The sequence below is a fragment of the Schistocerca gregaria genome, chromosome 1 (assembly GCF_023897955.1).
Source record: "Schistocerca gregaria isolate iqSchGreg1 chromosome 1, iqSchGreg1.2, whole genome shotgun sequence".
Taxonomy (NCBI): domain Eukaryota; kingdom Metazoa; phylum Arthropoda; class Insecta; order Orthoptera; family Acrididae; genus Schistocerca; species Schistocerca gregaria.
This window is the reverse complement of record NC_064920.1, coordinates 952,813,351-952,833,716: the sequence shown is the minus strand read 5'-3', so window position 1 is coordinate 952,833,716 and position 20,366 is coordinate 952,813,351. Positions and strand designations below refer to the sequence as shown.

At 41.1% G+C, this 20,366-nt stretch overlaps 1 protein-coding gene across 2 annotated transcripts in view; it reads left to right on the top strand.

Annotated features, from left to right (window-relative positions):
• The window catches only part of LOC126276092 (putative tyramine receptor 2), a 1,721,495-nt gene that overhangs the window by 230,231 nt on the left and 1,470,898 nt on the right, over window positions 1–20,366 (top strand). For both annotated transcript variants that reach the window (XM_049977249.1, XM_049977251.1), the window contains exon 2: window positions 5,432–5,509. The gene's annotated coding sequence lies outside the window, so the exon portion shown is untranslated. The remainder of the gene's footprint in view (window positions 1–5,431; window positions 5,510–20,366) is intronic.

Sequence of the window (20,366 nt, the reverse complement as noted above, 5' to 3'; positions counted from 1 at the left end):
AAGAACAGGAATTTTCAGTCAATTTTCTAGAAACAACTATATAAAAACGAATTTAACAAACCCACAACAAGTGACAATGTCTTAAATGCAACATCAAACCACTTTTTTTTTTTGTCATCAGTCTACTGACTGGTTTGATGCGGCCCGCCACAAATTCCTTTCCTGTGCTATCCTCTTCATCTCAGAGTAGCACTTGCAACCTACGTCCTCAATTATTTGCTTGACGTATTCCAATCTCTGTCTTCCTCTACAGTTTTTGCCCTCTATAGCTCCCTCTAGAACCATGGAAGTCATTCCCTCATGTCTTAACAGATGTCCTATCATACTGTCCCTTCTCCTTATCAGTTTTTTCCACATATTCCTTTCCTCTCCGATTCTGCATAGAACCTCCTCATTCCTTACCTTATCAGTCCACCTAATTTTCAACATTCGTCTATAGCACCACATCTCAAATGCTTCGATTCTCTTCTGTTCCGGTATTGCCACAGTCCATGTTTCACTACCATACAATGCTGTACTCCAGACGTACATCCTCAGAATTTTCTTCCTCAAATTAAGGCCGGTATTTGATATTAGTAGACTTCTCTTGGCCCGAAATGCCTTTCTTGCCATAGCGCGTCTGCTTTTGATGTCCTCCTTGCTCCGTCCGTCATTGGTTATTTTACTGCCTAGGTAGCAGAATTCCTTAACTTTATTGACTTCGTTACCATCAGTCCTGATGTTGAGTTTCTCGCTGTTCTCATTTCTACTATTTCTCATTACCTTCGTCTTTCTCCGATTTACTCTCAAACCTTATTGTGAACTCATTAGACTGTTCATTCCGTTCAGCAGATCATTTAATTCTTCTTCACTTTCACTCAGGATAGCAATGTCATCAGCGAATCGTATCATTGATATCCTTTCACCTTGTATTTTAATTCTACTCCTGAAGCTTTCTTTTATTTCCATCATTGCTTCCTCGATGTACGGATTGAAGAGTAGGGGTGAAAGGCTACAGCCTTGTCTTACACCATTCTTAATACGAGCACTTCGTTCTTGATCGTCCACTCTTATTATTCCCTCTAAGTTGTTGTACATATTGTATATGACCCGTCTCTCCCTATAGCTTACCCCTACTTTTTTTCTGAATCTTGAACAGCTTGCACCATTTTATATTGTCGAACGCTTTTTCCAGGTCGACAAATCCTATGAACGTGTCTTGATTTTTCTTTAGCCTTGTTTCCATTATTAGCCGTAACGTCAGAATTGCCTCTATCGTGCCTTTACTTTTCCTAAAGCCAAACTGATCGTCACGTAGCGCATTCTCAATTTTCTTTTCCATTCTTCTGTATATTATTCTTGTAAGCAGCTTCGATGCATGAGCTGTTAAGCTGATTGTGCGATAATTCTCGCACTTCTCAGCTCTTGGTGTCTTCGGAATTGTGTGGATGATGCTTTTCCGAAAGTCAGATGGTATGTCACCAGACTCATATATTCTACACACCAACGTGAATAGTCGTTTCGTTGCTACTTCCCCTAATGATTTTAGAAATTCTGATGGAATGTTATATATCCCTTCTACCTTATTTGACCGTAAGTCCTCCAAAGCTCTTTTAAATTCCGATTGTAATACTGGATCCCCTATCTCTTCTAAATCGACTCCTATTTCTTCTTCTATCACATCAGACAAATCTTCACCCTCATAGAAGCTTTCAATGTATTCTTTCCACCTATCTGCTCTCTCCTCTGCATTTAACAGTGGAATTCCAGTTGCACTCTTAATGTTACCATCGTTGCTTTTAATGCCACAAAAGGTTCTTTTGACTTTCCTGTATGCTGAGTCTGTCCTTCCGACAATCATATCTTTTTCGATGTCTTCACATTTTTCCTGCAGCTATTTCGTCTTAGCTTCCCTGCACTTCCTATTTATTTCATTCCTCATCGACTTTTATTTCTGTATTCCTGATTTTCCCGGAAAATGTTTGTACTTCCTCCTTTCATCAATCAACTGAATTATTTCTTCTGTTACCCATGGTTTCTTCGCAGCTACCTTCTTTGTACCTATGTTTTTCTTCCCAGCTTCTGTGATGGCCCTTTTTAGAGACGTCCATTCCTCTTCCACCTACAAAATCACAAACTGGCTGCAATCAGTTACATGTTAGACAGACTGAACGTGATCCCCCTAAACACTTCTGATTACCAGAAAGAGCTAGCCATCATAAAATAAATAGCATCAAAAATGGACACAAACCAAACAATGGTAGGCAAACTGAACAGAAAAATAAAGAAACAAATGGCGAAAAAAACTAACCAAACCACACCAACACATACAAGTTGAATTACTATAGAAAATAGCATACAGTGACCTATCACAACATAGTCACACAAAAATTGGTAACATTCAAATAACAAGGCATAAACATTGCTTACAAAACAAACAGCTCATTACAAAAGCCCATCCCAAAAGTAAAATCAAAACCAGACAGATACCAACAATCTTATTTCTATCAGCTCACTTGCTGAGATTGTGAAGAGATATACAATGGAATAACTGGCAAGACATTCGACACTAGGTATAAAGAACACGCCTGAGCATTTAAATACAGTACAAACCAGTCAACATTTGCAGATCATTTAATTCAAGAATACCATAGACAAAGTAATATTGAGAAAGATACGAACATCATAAGAATCAGTAAAGACAGACACGTCCTCCCTCTCCAAGAGAATTTACACATACACAAAGCATTAACAAGAAATAAGCAGTTAAGCAACGACAGAAAGTATTGGATACCAGACTCTGTATAAAATAAATGATTGAATCACATGGAAAGAGAAGAGCCTTTTCCATCCTTCACCCTGTCCCTCCCAATCCCCAACCCCTCCCCTCCTTCATTTCACATTTTGTTCCTCATCTTCTCCTCCAACTCGCAGTCCATCACACTTCTATACACTTATGACCACTCATCACGGCTTCACCCTCCCCGACCAAAATAGAGAAAAAACACATCACTATTAATTCCCTACTACTTCATAGCATATAATACACAGAAGCATAGTTAAACAAAATTACACACATACAAGAAACTAAAAAAGGAGTGTAGTTCAAAGACAAACTAATGGCGATATTATGTCGACTATACAACAAAACATAACCCACAATGTATCCTTAGAAGTACAAAAACAACCAGAAAACAGTGGTGTGCGGAAACGTGTGCTGTGAAAAAACGTAGAAAATGCATAGTACTGCTGAGCAACTGAACATTAGACCACAGCTGTAAGTGTCTAAATAAAAAAAAACAACGATGTGCTAGCAGAAGGCCTTTCCTGACGTAGACGAGAAATCAAGCGGAAATAATTGTAAGTAAACACTAATGTATTGTTAACGAACAGTTTTCCGATTTTTAATCTAATGAAAATGTAAGTAACTAAATTACAGAGCACTAATGATGATATGTATCAATAAAGCGACTCGCCTCTGGAGAAAGAACGTGCATTTCTTCTAATTACGACAGAACAAAAAATACCCTCACGAAACATAGAGACAATTGCTAGTTTATTGTAAATACAGAATACCAAGTAGTAAATTATTATTATTTTGATAAACAGCGCACTGAGCATTCAGTAGGTCATTAGTTCATAGGAAGTACCATAAATTTCGATACACAACTCAGCACTTCTCAGCATGTTTCTGGAAACTTTCATCAATTCATTTCATGTGATTTCCGCAGTCGCATTGCGAATGTTTCCAACTCTTCAATGGAATGGGGGTTTTTATTGTAGACCTCACTCTTTAAATTGGCTCAAAAAGTAAAGATCACAGGTTGGCAGATCTGGCGATGTTGTAGCCATAAACCTACGGAAACTGTACGTTCCTCTCCGAAAGCTTCATGAACGTATGTCACTGAAAACACATACCCTCGTTCTTCTTCCGTTAGCAGCTCTACAAATGGTTCCAACAGTTCCGTTATACACTCTTGAGAGTTCACGGTGTTATTAAATAAAGTAGGGCCTACAATCCCTAGCCTAAACTACGTATTAAGCGCCTATTTTTCAAGTCGTGAAGAGGCACCTCAAAACGTTACCTGGAATTGTCTGCTGACTAACAGCATGTTTTGAGAGTCCACATACCCACTAAGGTGAAACGAAGCTTCGTCTGAGTAGCAGTACAGATTTGGATCCACATATCCACCAGGAACGTAGTAAGAGATCGCAATAGTGTTGTCGTTGTGACATTGTATGCTCATTTATGTGAATGCTTAAATATTTTTGGCAAGACTTTTGTTCACTGTTTGGTTGAGAGGAAAGACGTCTAGTTGAATTCCGTGGACTTATTGGCATAGACTCGTGAACACGTTCAATATTTTCCGGTGGACAGAGTTTCTCTACACGATTACATTGTTGCTCTAAATGAGGTGATAAATTTCTGCGCAACACATTTGTAGGAGCAACTGTCTGTGGACATTTTATCGTGAACCTTTCATTTAATGATTTAAACGATTTAAATTCAAAAAAGCTTTAAACAACAAACATTCACAACAAGCTTCAAAGCGACAACTGACAACGCAGCGCTTCACTAAATCGCCGCTCGACATCACGTGGCGTCTTATGTTTCTAGAGCTAAGAAATAACACTCAGATAGCTTCAGATGTCACGTTCAGTATAACATGGGGCTCTTTTTCTCTTCGCCACCCCGTATTACTTCATAATCTTTTAACTTGTACATGCCATGTTTATGCTGTGAACCAAACAACCCAACCACACCTCGTTGTGCGGATGGACTGTGAGAAAACGCTCCCACCATAACTAATATTTATTTCTTACTACTTTATTTTTGAATTCCTGAACGAAATATTTTTCCAATTTTTATTATTAAATTAATAGTTTTCTCTTTTGTGGGAAATTATTATTAGTGAAAACATTGTCCGTCTTTCATCTTTTTCTTTTCATTCATCATATTTTCATTGCAACTGAGAAAGAATAACTACAAATAATAACAATATTGTAGTGTGTTTTTCATTATAATTCGTCCAAAAAGTCACATTAGCTACCTGTGGCTTTATAATATTATCTCTGTGTGTATATATTCTCTGAGTACGCACGCCTCCATCTAGAATAAGAGAAGTTAATTTTTTTCTGTTACTTGTTGTAGCGTGGGCAGCCATGTTGAATGTTTTCTTGTTCGCGATACCGAACACTGTAGCGCAGTGGTTAAGAAACTGTTCTCCCATTTGGATAACTCGGGATGGAAATTCTCCCTCAGGCTTTCGAGATTTGGTTTTACTGTTGTTTGCTTAATTGGATCAATTCAAATATCGGGATGCAATTCATTGAAAGGATACTAACGATTCCATTTCCACATTTATCCATTTTGAAATTAAACTTCGTACTTAATGACATCGCCCTCGACGCGACCCTATATTCTAATCTTTCTGCTTTGCTTTCGTTACAGATTCTGCTAAACGGCTGCATTGCGTGTCGAAGGATTCTACATAACGCTGTCGCACCCTATTTGCCGACACCACGGAGGGTAAGGTCTCCGCAACAGACTATAATCCTTTTGGACTTGTTGGTCTTAGAGTGAACCCCCGATAAATTCCATGACGTTTTTTGATTTGTTAGCTTTTCAGATAATACATTTGGTCTCCTAAAATACTGGTAGAATAGAAATTAAGAGTGGAATTTCGTATGCAGTCTGAAGTTATCTACTGTCTTGTAGGGCGAAGTAGTGGCTGGATGTGTGGATGTCTTGACTATTCTATATTAATTAAGTAATCTGGTATAGCAGATGAAAGCAGCTGATGAAGAAATTGTAAGTTTACTACAAATTTGCTGACAAAGCTAAATATAGAATTTCAGTCTAAAGTAAAGTACTTACTTTGACAAACAAACCTGGAACACTAACACTTGGAAGGCACTGGAGTCAAAATTTAGTTTTCAGTGCTAATTTGGTGCAGAATGGTCAGACTACACACAAAGTCCTCTTGAGCACTTCGTCACCCTTGTTTCAGTACATATTATGTACGTTTGTAGCTTTAAGGAGGTCAGTATTCTATGAGACTTCGTTCCTTCGGCAATGTGTACTACTACGTTCGTGCTTCAGCTAAATTTCTGGTACTGAGGAAATGTAAACGACGATGTGGCTCCACAGTCGCAAACGGTGCTCTGCTTTCAATATCTGTCGTTTACGATGGTACTCATGTACATCTAGTCGAAAATCTAAAACAAAAATTAAATCATGGAAGTTCAATCTGTGATGTATTCTCCATGTGACCTGCATTCTCTCCGATACATTCTACATGTATTGTTTTACTTGATACTTACAATACAAATACACTTCCACAATAAGTACCAGTCTTCAATTGTTGGGCACAATACCCCATATAGAGCTGCAGGTACTGATGTCCGTAATTTCCAATATTATTTTGTACTCAGCACTTTTCTTACTACCGTTTTTTACGATTAAAATCTTTTGCATAAGTACGGCGCATTACAGACTGCAAGTCAGGTCGTAAATGTATCGATATAACAGCGTTTTCTTCTTTTATAAACATCAAATTTTTCCTTCCAGAAACTACGTCATATATGAAGTATACACTCTCAATGAGCTTCTGTAACGCACACTATTTTTATTTAAAGAGGAAAGCTGGAAACAAGCTCTTACCGTAAGATGAAATTAACAAAGTGAGGACTATCTGCTTGGTATTTGCTCAGCAAGGATGTCCACTCACTAGCTTCATGTCTTGGAAGATGATTCAGTTTTCTTTGGGAGACTTAACACAAACAACAGAAACATAGAAAAAAGTGTGAAAGAAGAAGGTGGTCGCAATAGTAGAATTTCAAAAGCAGGAAAGACAGACAGCCCTATGTTCCGTTCTTTACAAAGGTGCTGTAATTATGAAGACTTTTATAACTTAATTCACGTTGTTTATTGTTCTGTCTTTAAGAACAGGCCATGATACATCACATCCGCTGTTTCAGGTAGTCTAATCGAATTTCGGAACCAAGAAATTTTCAGCTGATATTTGTGCATTTCTTACTTACTTTACTGTTAAGTCTGTAAACCTTTGTAAAAATAGTTTGGCATAATTGTATACGAAATGTGAGATATTAGGCCCATGGCGCCATCATGTAATCTTGCCCTCTTGTGGCCAATCTGGTCTGCCTTCCCCCTTTGTCTCCCGCTAGAATCCTGTGGCCCTCATGCATTTGTGTAGGTTTTCATATATTGCATTTTGCACTTTGTTAGTGCCTGTTACATTTTTTCGTAATCTATGTACAAACTTGTTCTCATCGTAATTTTTAAATATCTGATGATTAAAGTAAAACCGAAACGTGAGAAGTGAGCAGTCTGAATACTAACGCCATTTTTCCACCGGCCGTACGACTTTTTTTGAAGCGATCCGCTCAGCTACAATACAGTACTACATAAGGGAAAATCAGCTAGAGGCAAAGATTTATTTATTAATGGCGATACAGCACTCTGTTAACCTTTGTCTGCCAGTATTACCTAATTCAGTTAAAGCAAATATATATATACTGTAACATGTACTTCGGTTTCCTAACTTTGTGCAAACCCCAAGTCGTAAGCCCGAGGAACATCTGAGTACGCCTGGATCGTTTCCGAAGCGTACTGTCAATATTTGAATTGCCGGAACAAGCACGTTCACTACGGGAGCTTAGGAGGAACGGTCACTATCTACGTTAGTGACGTACTGTTTGCCTCTGGGATTATCATGGCATGCTAACATTGCCCTTAACAGAAAGAAAAAGAAGAGGATTTCCTATTTGCATTGAATTAGCTGTCCGTCAATCCTAAATACATTTCTCTCAGTTAATCCGTTCTGTACACTGCATGTTACCCTCTTTGAGAAGGGGCATTCGAGCATTACGAACGGTAACTGCGGAATTTATTAAGAACAAGACCAATTGCTTATGACAGATGAGCAAGAATTAAAAAATTATGTAGGTGAACCAACGCTTGGTGGTGTGTTAAGACGAAATGAATTGTGTTGTTTTGCAACAGACTTAATGATACAGTATACTCCCAATGCCTCTCCACTTTACCAGAAGATGATGGGTGTAACACGCCGCTAAGTCTGAGAGCTTTTCAGTACATACAAGTACAGGGTGAGTCACCTAACGTTACCGCTGGATATATTTCGTAAACCACAGCAAATACTGACGAATCGATTCCACATACCGAACGTGAGGAGAGGGGCTAGTGTAATTGGTTAATAGAAACCATTAAAAAATGCACGGAAGTATGTTTTTTAACACAAACCTACGTCTTTTAAATGGAAACCCGTTACTTTTGTTAGCACATCTGAACATATAATCAAATACGTAATCAGTGTCGTTCGTTGCATTGCAAAATGTTAATTTCATCAGGAGATGTTGTAACCCGAAGTTGATGCTTGAGTACCACTCCTCCGCTGTTCGATCGTGTGTATCGGAGAGCACCGAATTACGTAGGGATCCAAAGGGAACGGTGATGGACCTTAGGTACAGAAGAGACTGTAACAGCACATTACGTCCACATGCTAACATATTTCTATTGGTCTTTTTCACTGACGCACATGTACATTACGATGAGGGTTGAGGTACACGTACACAAGTGGTTTCCGTTTTCAATTACGGAGTGGAATAGAGTGTGTCCCACTGGAAACGCGTCGACGTATGTGGTATCAGCATGATGGTGCACCTGCACCTGCACAGTTCTCAACGGAAATGATAAAATATAGCCATCTATTTTCGCTAATGTGCGCTGGGAAAGACGAAGTGGGGTAGCAATTGTCACTAAATTACCTAGACAAAAGAGTCTTGCGCATTCGCAGCTTCCTACCAAACTGAGTGACACAGTGAACAGGTTTCGGGACTCGAAATTTTGAAGGACTGTAGCTCAAATTCCTTTCAAGGTATACTAATGTAGGTCGTCCCCCCCCCCCCCCCACGCCTCCCACTGTTCCACTAAGAAACACAAATCAAATGCCAGAACGGTTCCTAACTGATTTCCTTTCCATTTCTGACTCAACTAAGAACGGCCGACTCCTTTTTCTCTGATTCCAAAATCCTGGTATGCGTTTGGAGAGGCCTGATGTGCTATGAAATCTACGGAGGGTGGGAACCGTTCTTCAGGTTGGTTGGTACGTACTCTGTTTCCCCACCTAGGTGTTCCATGTTTGTTTGGCTGGCGGGAGATATTGGAGAATCTTGTGGGTGGCTGCAGCAAGACAGCCTGTGTACAAACAAATTCTATTGTTCGTACAAACGTGAACAACTACAGCTGCGGAACCTCTTCCTGGGCACAACCTCCGTGGATATGTAATGTACCCTCGTCGGTACAGTACGCGCGGGTGACGACCCCTGGTGCTTACGCACAGCCGATGCTGACGCACCAGGTGTTGAGACGGCGGTGCCGGTCATAGCCCCGCACCTCGGTTGGCGACAGGCCAGGCGAAAGCTCCTGGCGTGACGCGGGAGACGGCGGAGTTGCCCAGAGTGACGAACCCTGGACCGATCGTTGGAGTGAGTCGGCTGACGTCGGCCGGCCCTAACGGGTCGGTGCTGGTAGGACTTACGTTTGTACCTCAAACCATGAGTCGGCAGTAGGATCAATCTCAGGCGGCCCTGTAAAGATCGTTGGTTGGCAACTTGATTGCGAAGGTGACCGCTGGGCGAGATGTGCGTCGGCGACCCCACAGCAGAGACTGTCACGCGGCCTGCGTCAGTGTACAACCCTAGTCTGTTCCGCTAGCCTGGGTATATTATTAACGAGGGCCACCCAAAAGAAAACGATTTTTAACCTATTTATTCACATTTTAAGCACGAACCTTCAGTCCTCTTAAAAGTACTCTCCACTTGCACTTATCTAATCTTTTATTCTGTTCGTGAATACATTGTTTAATTTCATATTTTGTGGTGCCTGAAAGCGCCTTCGTCGCTTATTGTTTTATTTGTTTATTTTTTTCCTCATTCGAAGAAACAAACAGAAAGGCGCACGGGACAAGGTTGGGTGAGTTTGAGGGTTCCTGATAGGGTCATACCACTGTTGGTCAAGAACTATCGTACAGACAGGGCTGTGAGGTCAGGGGCATTGTCATTGCGAGAAAACCAGTCGCCCGATTGCCGCAAATGAGGCTGCTTCAGCCTTACACTGTTGCACCATCTTTTCAAAATATGCAAGTGGAGAGCCTGCTTATCTCTCTGAACGTGTCGAACAAACTCTCTGAATAGACGACTCCTCTCACAACGGGAAAACAAATCAGCATTATTTTAATGATTAGTTTCACCTCACGAGCGTTCTTGGGGCAAGGCAAACTCGAAGTCTATCACTGGTTTGTTGCTTTGACTCAGGAACGTAAGCATAGCACAGTGTTTCGCACACCTGTGATATTTTTTGGAGAACAGTTTTGATCATTTGAGGACTATTCTTTCAAAACAAAGCATGCTCCCACGTATCTTAGTTTTGTTCACCAGTCAGCAGTCATGGCGCGAATTTGGCAGCAACCCTTTTCATTTCCAAATCTTCTACCACAATTCGCTCCAGTGAACTCCATGTCACTGACGACAACTCTACAATTTCTTTAATGGTCTGCCGTCGATCTCCGTTGATGATTGCACAAATGTTTTCAACATTTTCATGTGTTCTGTTTGTGGAAAACGACAAGGACGAAGTTTGTCATAGATTCACATTTGACCGTTTTTTGAAACGGGAAAACCAGACACACACTTGTGTTTTCTCCATAGCGCCAACCTTGTGTGCCGTTTTTAACTTTTCAAGGATGTCTGTTTCTATTTTCCAAAGAAAAAAACCGAATTTCATCGCCGCACGCAGTTTACGAAAATCACCCATTGTGAAAACGGCAGTAGCACAAAACAATTGCCACTATAAACTCCGCCAAAACTAGTTCTCACCTTTTCCAGTGACAACACTGCTCAGTCTGGAATCTTCGCTGTTTGTGCTCTTAGTGGCAAAATACGGTACTGCAGGATCTTGACAAACCGGATGCTCAGCGGTGTGTGAATGTTCCATTACCAAATATCAGGTTTAAAAAATAGCTTTAAAAAGAGATATAACTAAAAACCTGCATTTCTAACCTAGAAATACAAGGAACTTTTATTTATTAAACGCAACAGGAGAAACTACAGTGCAAAAAATGAAAGTTAGCATTACTTCTCTGCAGAAAAAAATGTCGGTTGGAGCTCGAATACTTCATTGCTCTATCATACCGGTTTATGTCGCCTAGTTTTAGAAAAGTTCGATAGACGAAACTTCCACAATTTTTGTGTGCCAGTTACGAAATAAAATAACCACCACTGAACTGAAAAGATCAGGAACAAGCTAATTAATAAATACTGATACCAAGAATTTTGTGGACTTTAATTGTCTATAGAAATAGCATAGATATCGAGGGTGTAGAATATGTTTGACTGGTAACTACCGCTAATTGTTTATCCGAATTTTTTTTCCGAGTCATCTGCACAACTGCAAAAATGCTAACTAGTTCTTGGATTGACCTCTTTTTTGAGAAAAAGCATTTTGTATGATATGCATATTCATAATTTCGTAAGCGTTGTGCTGCTTGCTAGTCTCAGCGAATTTCACGGAGGTGTTTAAGGCTTCTGCAGCCTCAGCCCAAGGGATCCGAGTTGTAGGCGTTCCTTCTTCTTCATCTTTCTGTTTCTGGTGCCTCCTGTGGGTTGAGAGTGTTTTGTAGTATCACATAGCCACTTCCATTTCGATAACGATATTTATGTCATTGCTGAACCACTCCTCAAATTCTTCAGCTGATAACGCACTCAGTTGACTGGCGAAAGCAAAATTTATCGCTCGTACAGTTCAGAGTGGTCAGCTGTCGAATCATCATCATTCACATAGTTTTCTCTCTAGGCTTCTTCTACCAGTTTAGGCTATAGTTTTCTCCAGGCCCTTTGCAGTGTTGTATTATCCAAAGAGGTCCAAGCAACTGAAGCAGTGAAAATAGCGTCTGTAATGATAAAAATGCGTTCGAACTCTTTGACGCTGCAATATGAGCTTAGCAGTTTTTGCACCAACATACCTCTATTCCAGCTTTTGAAATTTTGTATGACCCCTTGGTCCATGGGCTGTATTAGTGACGTAACACTGACAGGAAGAAGTGTGAAAAAAAATATTAGGTGACATAAACTCCGATTCTGGAAAGTGAGCTCGGCAGTTGTCAAGAATAATTACCGCGCATGAATTTGCTGGTAGTCCTATTTTTCCAAATTTTGTTTCTTTCACAGCTGGAACGAAATTCTGACCCCGTAAACAACCGGCATATGTATCACATTTTTAGAGTTCTTTGCTTCTCATATTTCTCAATCAGAAACAAAGGCTGTTTATACGAAACGATATATAGGATATTGCCGTCCGTGTGTTACTTTGATTACGATGCAATATTCCTTTAGGCACTGCGGCGACCACAGTCGTTAGGAAACACATCAAATCATTTCGCAGTAGTGAATAAGGGCTATCATCGACTGTAGTATGGAATGACGACGATGAAAATTTGTGCCGCACCGGGAATCGTACCCGAATTTCCCGCCTGTACAGGAATATACGTAATGGATGTACGAGCAGATGTCGTAGACGCGTAGTTGACGACAACTGGAAGTTCGGGTATGGTCTGAGTCGTGTCCGGATAACGAAACAGTTGCCGGCACGGTAGCTCAGCGTGTTCGGTAAGAGGGTTAGCTACTATGTGTAATAAAAAACCGAGTGAACGGATCAACGAAGATCCTAAACGGATGTCATCAGACGTCCGCCCCGAACAAATTCCACGGACAATATACAGAACAAAATGAGATCAACCAAAAACAAATAGTAAGGCACCGCTCACGATAAGCGGGATATCTTGGTTCGTGTCCCGGTCCGGCAAAAATTTTGGTTGTCATTCCATCCTACAGCCGATGGTATCCTTATTTGCAATTGCGAATTCATTTGAATGCTCTTTATGGTCACCTGAAGCATTTCCACACACTAAGACAGTCAGCCTGTCGTTATTCTTTTTAACATCCTTCGCGCTGGACTTCTCAGCTGCCACCAGGGTTGAATTTGATAAACATCGCCGTAACACGTTGTAAATTTGGTGTGGGGACAACTTACGCTCATCAACAAGCTTCAGGATCTTTGTTTTGTAGTCATTAGCAGGAGCCTCATCAGCTGACTTCGTTTCACCAGAAACGTCTAGTTTACGGATACCATGACGAAGTTTGAAATTATGAAGTCACCTTTTCGATAATGAAACATCTTTGGGCACATCTGATTCCTTGCGAAAAAAAAAAAAAAACAATTGGTCTTTTCAGTTAATATTGGCCCCGTTACTGACTTTCCCTCCGCCCTCTTTGCACTGAAGCACTCTTACAAAACTTTATCTAGAGATTCTAATCTAGGTTTTTTCAAAGTTTGTCTAACGTCTATACTCTCTTAATATTAGATATGGTTGGAGATGCGATATTAATTTCACTCACAGTATTGTTTCGATTCCCACCTTTTTCCAGTCTTCTTATGATGTCCATTTCGTCGAAGATTTTCATTGTCACATGTTTACTTTATTCTGTTTTGGGCACACTTTTGCTTTCCTTGGTCAACATATTCACTGTGTTCACGAACTGTTTGCACAATGACTATATTAAACAAGTACTAAGCAAAATTGCACAACACTGATGCAAATATAAGTACAGTACATTATGACCCAGTCAATGAGGAATCGTTGATACTAGCACAAAGCTAACAAAGCAACTAGATTATCTTGGCGAGAACAGTTGTTTAGTGAGGCAGGCAATTGTTACTGACAAGGTGCCGCGCCGAACGATTCTCATGCTTGTTGAATGTGTACGTCTGTACTGCAACAGCGCCGAATTAAAAATACGGGAAAACATCCGATGTGTGCCCTACAAGCGACGTTGCAGGGTTATCGAATACCGGATCATCGAAGTCTTACTGTACTACAAAAGTTCTGCCCAGAAAACATTTCTTCGATTTCTTTTGGGTACCTCCTTGCACAAGGCCAGAAGGGGCCCGTTAATGTGAGAGACAAATGCTGACGCATACTTTAGCGCCGTCAAGATTTCCTGAAAACTGAACATTGCCCAGAAAACTGAGGCACTGCTGAGGACGCTCAGTCAGTTGGATGCGACCCACGTCCTGGATACAGCACTAGGCTCCTCACAAGGCCCGTGTCGTTAAAGCTTCATCTCTAATGACCTCGACGGCAGCGGGATCCCGCGCTAGATTAACCGAGCGGGCTTGGGCGCTGCAGTCATGGACTGCGCTGCTGGTCCCGGCGGAGGTTCGAGTCCTCCCTCGGGTATGGGTGTGTGTGTGTTCGTCCTTGGGATAATTTAGGTTAAGTAGCGTGTACGCTTTGGGACTGATGACCTTAGCAGTTAAGTCCCATAAGATTTCACACACACACACACACACACACACACACACAGCAGCGGAATGTACACTCTAGTCTTCGATCCTCAAGCACAGCGTGGATTCCTATCCACAGGATAACTTGGGCATTTCCACAATAATATATATTTTCTTGAGATGACAGAAGAGATAATAGACAGAAAACGTACTAGGGCCGATTTGGAATCCAAACCCAATCATATGAATTTGTAAATTTTCACCTAGCAACAGAAGTACTCAACAGGAAATAAATAATTGTCATCGATATATCTAATATATATTTTTCATATCCAACCTAATTTCTAAATTTCCTCTACAGATCTAAGTCTTAGGCGACTTGAACCAGGAACTTCTAAACCGCAAACAGTTTACTGCAAACCCCCTCTCGGCAGCTGGCTATATATGTAGCGGGAGTAGGAATCCATGTCCGAAGATTTATCATTCCTGTCCTACAATGACAAAACCGAAATCAAATGGATTATACACTTCTGAATCTGCTGGAACTTTGTAAACAAATATTTAATGTTAAACGCAGTTATCATTCTGAAGTAGGGAGTGGTGTGTAGTGGTGTGTAGCTCAGCTCTGTACTCTGGTAGCAAGTTAACTAATTACAAAAGCAATAAATATCCCCCACACCTAATCATAGATTCTTTCACCCAGTACACGAGGGAGAATTTAACTTATCGCTTTACACAATTACTCAACTAGGTCGGAATCTGTTTCGTTTTCAAATGATTACCTTCAAATTACCTCTTCCCTCTCCTGACATGTACAAAAAGATGGAAACATCAAATACAAAACATATCACGATGTCCAATACGGTGTAGGAAAACATGTGGGATTCAAAAAAGCTTCTAGTCGTCTCGAAATGTAATCATGTACAATTCTGTCTCCAAATAGCGGCAAGGTCAGGTGTAGAAGGATAGCGAACCCGCACCGTTGTCTCCAAAGTACACCACAAACGTTCAATTATACTGACATCACGTAACTGCGTCGGCATTGGGAGGTGTGACAATTCATCTACGTGCTCACAAAACCAGTCCTGAACTACATGAGCTATGGGAACAGGAGCACTGTCGTCTTGGAGCACAGTACCACCATAGGAGAACAATTATTGTACCACGGGATGGTCTCGATAAGCCAAACTGCTCAAATAATCTGTGGCACAAATGCGTCCTTCCAGAGTAATAACAGTGCTCATGAAATACCACGATATGGCTGCAAAAACCATCACCGAACCTCCTCCATCAAACGATTTTCTTCCAGTGCTGCACAGTACAGGTTTTATGGCTTCGGCAGCACGTTTGTATATTATGGGCATTTGGAGCACTGATGAATAGTTTCAGAATTCGAGGTCGCCCAGCAATTCCCTGCTTATGGAGCTGCTATCGGGTTGTTATGGCGCTGATAAGGTTCGCGCGTGTGTCATTCAGTTCTGGGGTGACTTTTGCGCTATAATCCTCTTGTTTTTCTTTAGAATCGTCAATTTTCTTCTGTCGCGATCACTCAACACACCTTAGTCCGGTTGTGACTTGTTCCGCTTTCTCTGTACGCAGTATAGATCTTCAGTACGGTGCCTCTTGAAGCAACAAACACAGCTCTTACCTTGGTCACGGTAGCACTCGCCATAAGAGGACCAACATTCGACCAGGTTCGAAGTCTTGTAGCGCCGATGTAAAGCACTCACAACTAGGCAGGACACTGTTCTTACCACGCTGACACTTGCAACGTATTAAGGACTTTGCACTAGCCGGCCGGTGTGGTCAAGCGGTTCTAGGCGCTTCAGTCTGGAACTGCGCGACCGCTACGGTCGCAGGTTCGAATCCTGCCTCGGGCATGGATGTGTGTGACGTCCTCAGGTTAGTTAGGATTAAGTAGGTCTAAGTCTAGGGGACTGATGACCTCATATGTTAAGTCCCATACTGCTCATAAACCTTTGAATCCTTTTTGAACTTTGCACTAGTGCCGTACGTGGCTCGCTTCTGCACGTATCTTCAAGCATGCATTTCTCGCAGTATATCCATATTTCTGTACAAGCCCTGTGTTAACAAGTTGTAAGATATATATCAAGAAACGCATTGTGTAGTAGTTAGCCTGATCCTTTAAAAGTCTATCATCCTATAAAGTTTGTAACATCATCACGGAATTAGCCTGCGTAGGCATACATCTGCAGGCACCGCCGCGGACGCTGGCGTCTGTAACTTTGACGCTATGTAGCATTGTTGGAGAAAGTTTCCAGACTTGAGTTCTTGTGTAAAACTTATCCATTAAGCCCCCTCTGACACCTCTAGAAGTGTGTAACATGACTTGTAAAACACCCTGTATAAATCGTCCAGCAATGCTCTCTAGTTCAGTTGGCCTCAACTGACGAAAAGGAACGGGAACGAAACGAACCTGGTATCAACGTGATGTTTTTTTAAGATAACTACAGAAAACCTAAGCTTTGATGGCCGAAAGCTATTGCCAAACACAAGTGTGTCTCACCCGTTATGCTATCATGATCCCTTTAAACACATTGTCTTCTCAAAATGGTTGTGTACATACAAAGTATTTACTAAGCTGTCAAACCGAAATCTGTTTTACTGCAGTGAACAAAATCTATTCTCATTATTTAGTCTACACTTCTTTTATATTGCTTATTTGTAATAGGTTTAGAAGCAATTACAGCTTCACCTTGAAGTACTGTATCCTTGTGCGTACAGGAGGAGGAGGAATTTAGTGTTTAACGTCCCGTCGACAACGAGGTCGTTAGAGACGGAGCACAAGCTCGAATTAGGGAGGGATGGAGAACGAAATCGGCGGTGCCCTTTTAAAGGAACCATCCCGGCATTTTCCTGAAGTGATCTAGGGAAATCACGGAAAACTTAAATCAGGATGGCCGGACGCGGGATTGAACCATCGTCCTGCAGAATGTGAGTCCAGTGTGCTAACCACTGCGCCATCTCGCTCGGTTTGTGCGTCCAGGAATACAGTGCTTCGAGACGAAACCGCAATTGCTACGAAGTTCATAGAAAATAAACATTAAAGGAAACTGAGTCGATACAGAATAGTATGAGAAAAGACTTTATTCCTAATAACAGAATACTCAACCGCTGACAGTCAATTTCCAGCATCATGGAAGTGACAAGATCAACGTGTGGGTTTCGTTAAATGACAGTCTGTAATGTTCATGCTTTATGATTGTGTTTGGGAAACGTCTAACGAAACATGATATCCTTCACTTAAAACTTCCGGGCTGATAGGCCTTGGTCGATGTGTAAAACTCTTCCTTAACGTTTCGTCTCCGACTGCGGGAGACATCCTCGAAGAAAAGTGGCGAAGAGCGAGGAGAACTCTAGGAATCGTTAATTATTTAGACAGTGCAGAGGGCGCTACTGTCCATCAAGTGGCGTAGGCTATGAGGCTGTCTCTGGTAATGCCAACATTCTCGATTGAAAGTAACCGATCGTCACGCTTCCGATGCAACGCTGACATCCACATTTTATACAGTTAACACCTTCCTCTTTCCTATTAAAATTATTACCGTTTTATCAATCTCGATACCCTCCTTAGACACGTGTGCATTATAATCCGAGGCTTTAGATTTAACGCTCGTCTCGCTGAAATTTAATTCTTGATTATCTTCGTGGTGATGGACAGTGGCACCCTTTGCACTGCCTGTGTAATCAGCGGTTCCTCGATTTCTCCTCGCCCATCGCCGATTTACCTAGGAGGATGTCTCGTGCAGTCGGAGACGAAACGTCAGGGGTGAGTTTTACACATCGACCGCGGCCTATCAGCCAGGAAGTTTTAAGTAAAGACTATACCTACATTGTATGATCAAACATGATATTTCAGGTACAAATATATTCTATACGTCCACTGCCCTACAACTGCTTCAGTCTGGAACCGCGCGACCGCTAGGGTCGCAGGTTCGAATCCTGCTTCGGGCATGGATGTGTGTGATGTCTTTAGGTTAGTTAGGTTTAAGTAGTTCTAAGTTCTAGGGGACTTATGACCTCAGAGGTTGGAGTCCCATAGTGCTCAGAGCCATTTGAAGCCTACAACCGCGAGCCTACAAGTACTAATAGTATCTGCAAGATAACTGTTCCGCAATATTTGTATTTTACATTTAATTTTATTCCTTGTCACACCTGCTTTCCAATAACAATTCAACAAATCTTTGTTTCTAATAAGAATAATAGGTGTTTTATCCATTCAAGAAGTTGTAAATACGTGTATTGTAGGCATTACGTGATAAAATAGTTGCACTATATGCCAGGCATACCCTAGTATACCCTACTCGCTGCAGTGCACACTAATACTTTACGAAAATCACATTGCATTTTCTGCAATCTTTCCAGAAATAACTGGGTGTTCACATAAGATTGACCATTCGGAATGCCTGCCAATGTCTGCAGTCTTTAGTCCCTCGGATTTTATTTTAATTGATATTCTGAGAATCATGTATAACAATTTACTTTTTGACCAAGCAGCTAAGCAGCTACGTAGCGTACAGCCTCACTGAGTGGAGAAAGAAAAAACCTACAACGAAACTTCACTGTACTATTTTTTATATCTTTATGAGTACCTGATGCACTGCTTCCACTTTTTGGATGTCAAATGTTACTTCCAATACTACAATATTTTTTCTGTATTTCTCATAAACAAGTCAAGAAAAGTCAAAGAAATCTGATACGCCATGCAATAGTTGCTAGTACCGGTCGCAGTTCATCCCAGCTTAGAGTATAACCACAGTTTTTCCACGAATAGGCGTGTTCGGAAGAACAGCTGTCTTTTACGCTATTTTTATACGCACAGAGAACAATTTAGTAACGTGTACAGTAACGTGTTACACACCTGTCGGCTCAGCTCAGTGGCAGTGCTGATCACGCCCACTTTCTCTGTATAATACGGCAGGTGGATTAAGAGAACAGCAGAGGGCGGCTTCCAGGATTACGTAATTGAATTGGCGCTGTTACTTTCCCTCCTGCACTAAGCTCTTAATAGCATTTTTGTTGAAAATTGTCTGCTAACTCCCTCGCCACTCGCTACATTAACTGGTTTCCGTGACGTGGCAAAGTCCACTAAATAATTTCCTCTATCCTCCGGCAATCGATATTACGTAATTCTCTTAATGAGGTAGTTCAGTTAATGTATGTGTTAATATACGTCCTAATCACTTCTGATCGCTTGCATTGGACAACAGTTTATATCAGTTTGCGGACTGTGGTTTTAAATCCACGCATACATCATCTCAGAGTATAAAGTGTCTATGGGACTTCAGCGCTTGATAGTGAGCTGCCTCTGCTGCATTTTTATTTATCTTTTGGGGGATCGATTTCTCTTGAACCAAAGCTCTTAGCAATGATTAAATAGTACGTTGTACTAGGAACGAGTAATATGTGTAAAATAAACAACATGTCAATGCTGCCCCCCAGCAAGCTGGTACACTGCTCAGCACGATGGACTCACATTATGTGTGGGACCGTTCAAATCCGCATCTGGGTGTCCAGATTTAGGTTTACTGTGACTTTCCTAAATCACTCCAGAGAAATGCTTCCTTTGAAAGCGTACAGCCGATGTCTTTCCCCTAGAAATAATCCGACCTTGAACTCCGACTCTCATGACCTCTATGCGAACCAGACATTAAACCCTTAGCTTCCTTTCTTTCCTTTCAATGCTGCCAGCTCATCACATTGTGATCTGAAGATGATTTAAACAAATCGCGTCACCAGAAAAAGAACAGTGACATGAAGGGATTCAAGATTAGTTTTACATACCGTTACGCAACCGTTTTCTTCAATACTGCTCACTAACCATTATAAAATCAGAACTGAAAGAGTCGTTACATAGGAGTAATTAATCGACACTGAGAAATGTAATGCATATCAGAACCAGTGATTATCAGTAGCTAATTAACATAATTTACGTTTTTATTGGAAACAGCGTGCTTTATATAAATAAGAGACCTTTGCAAGC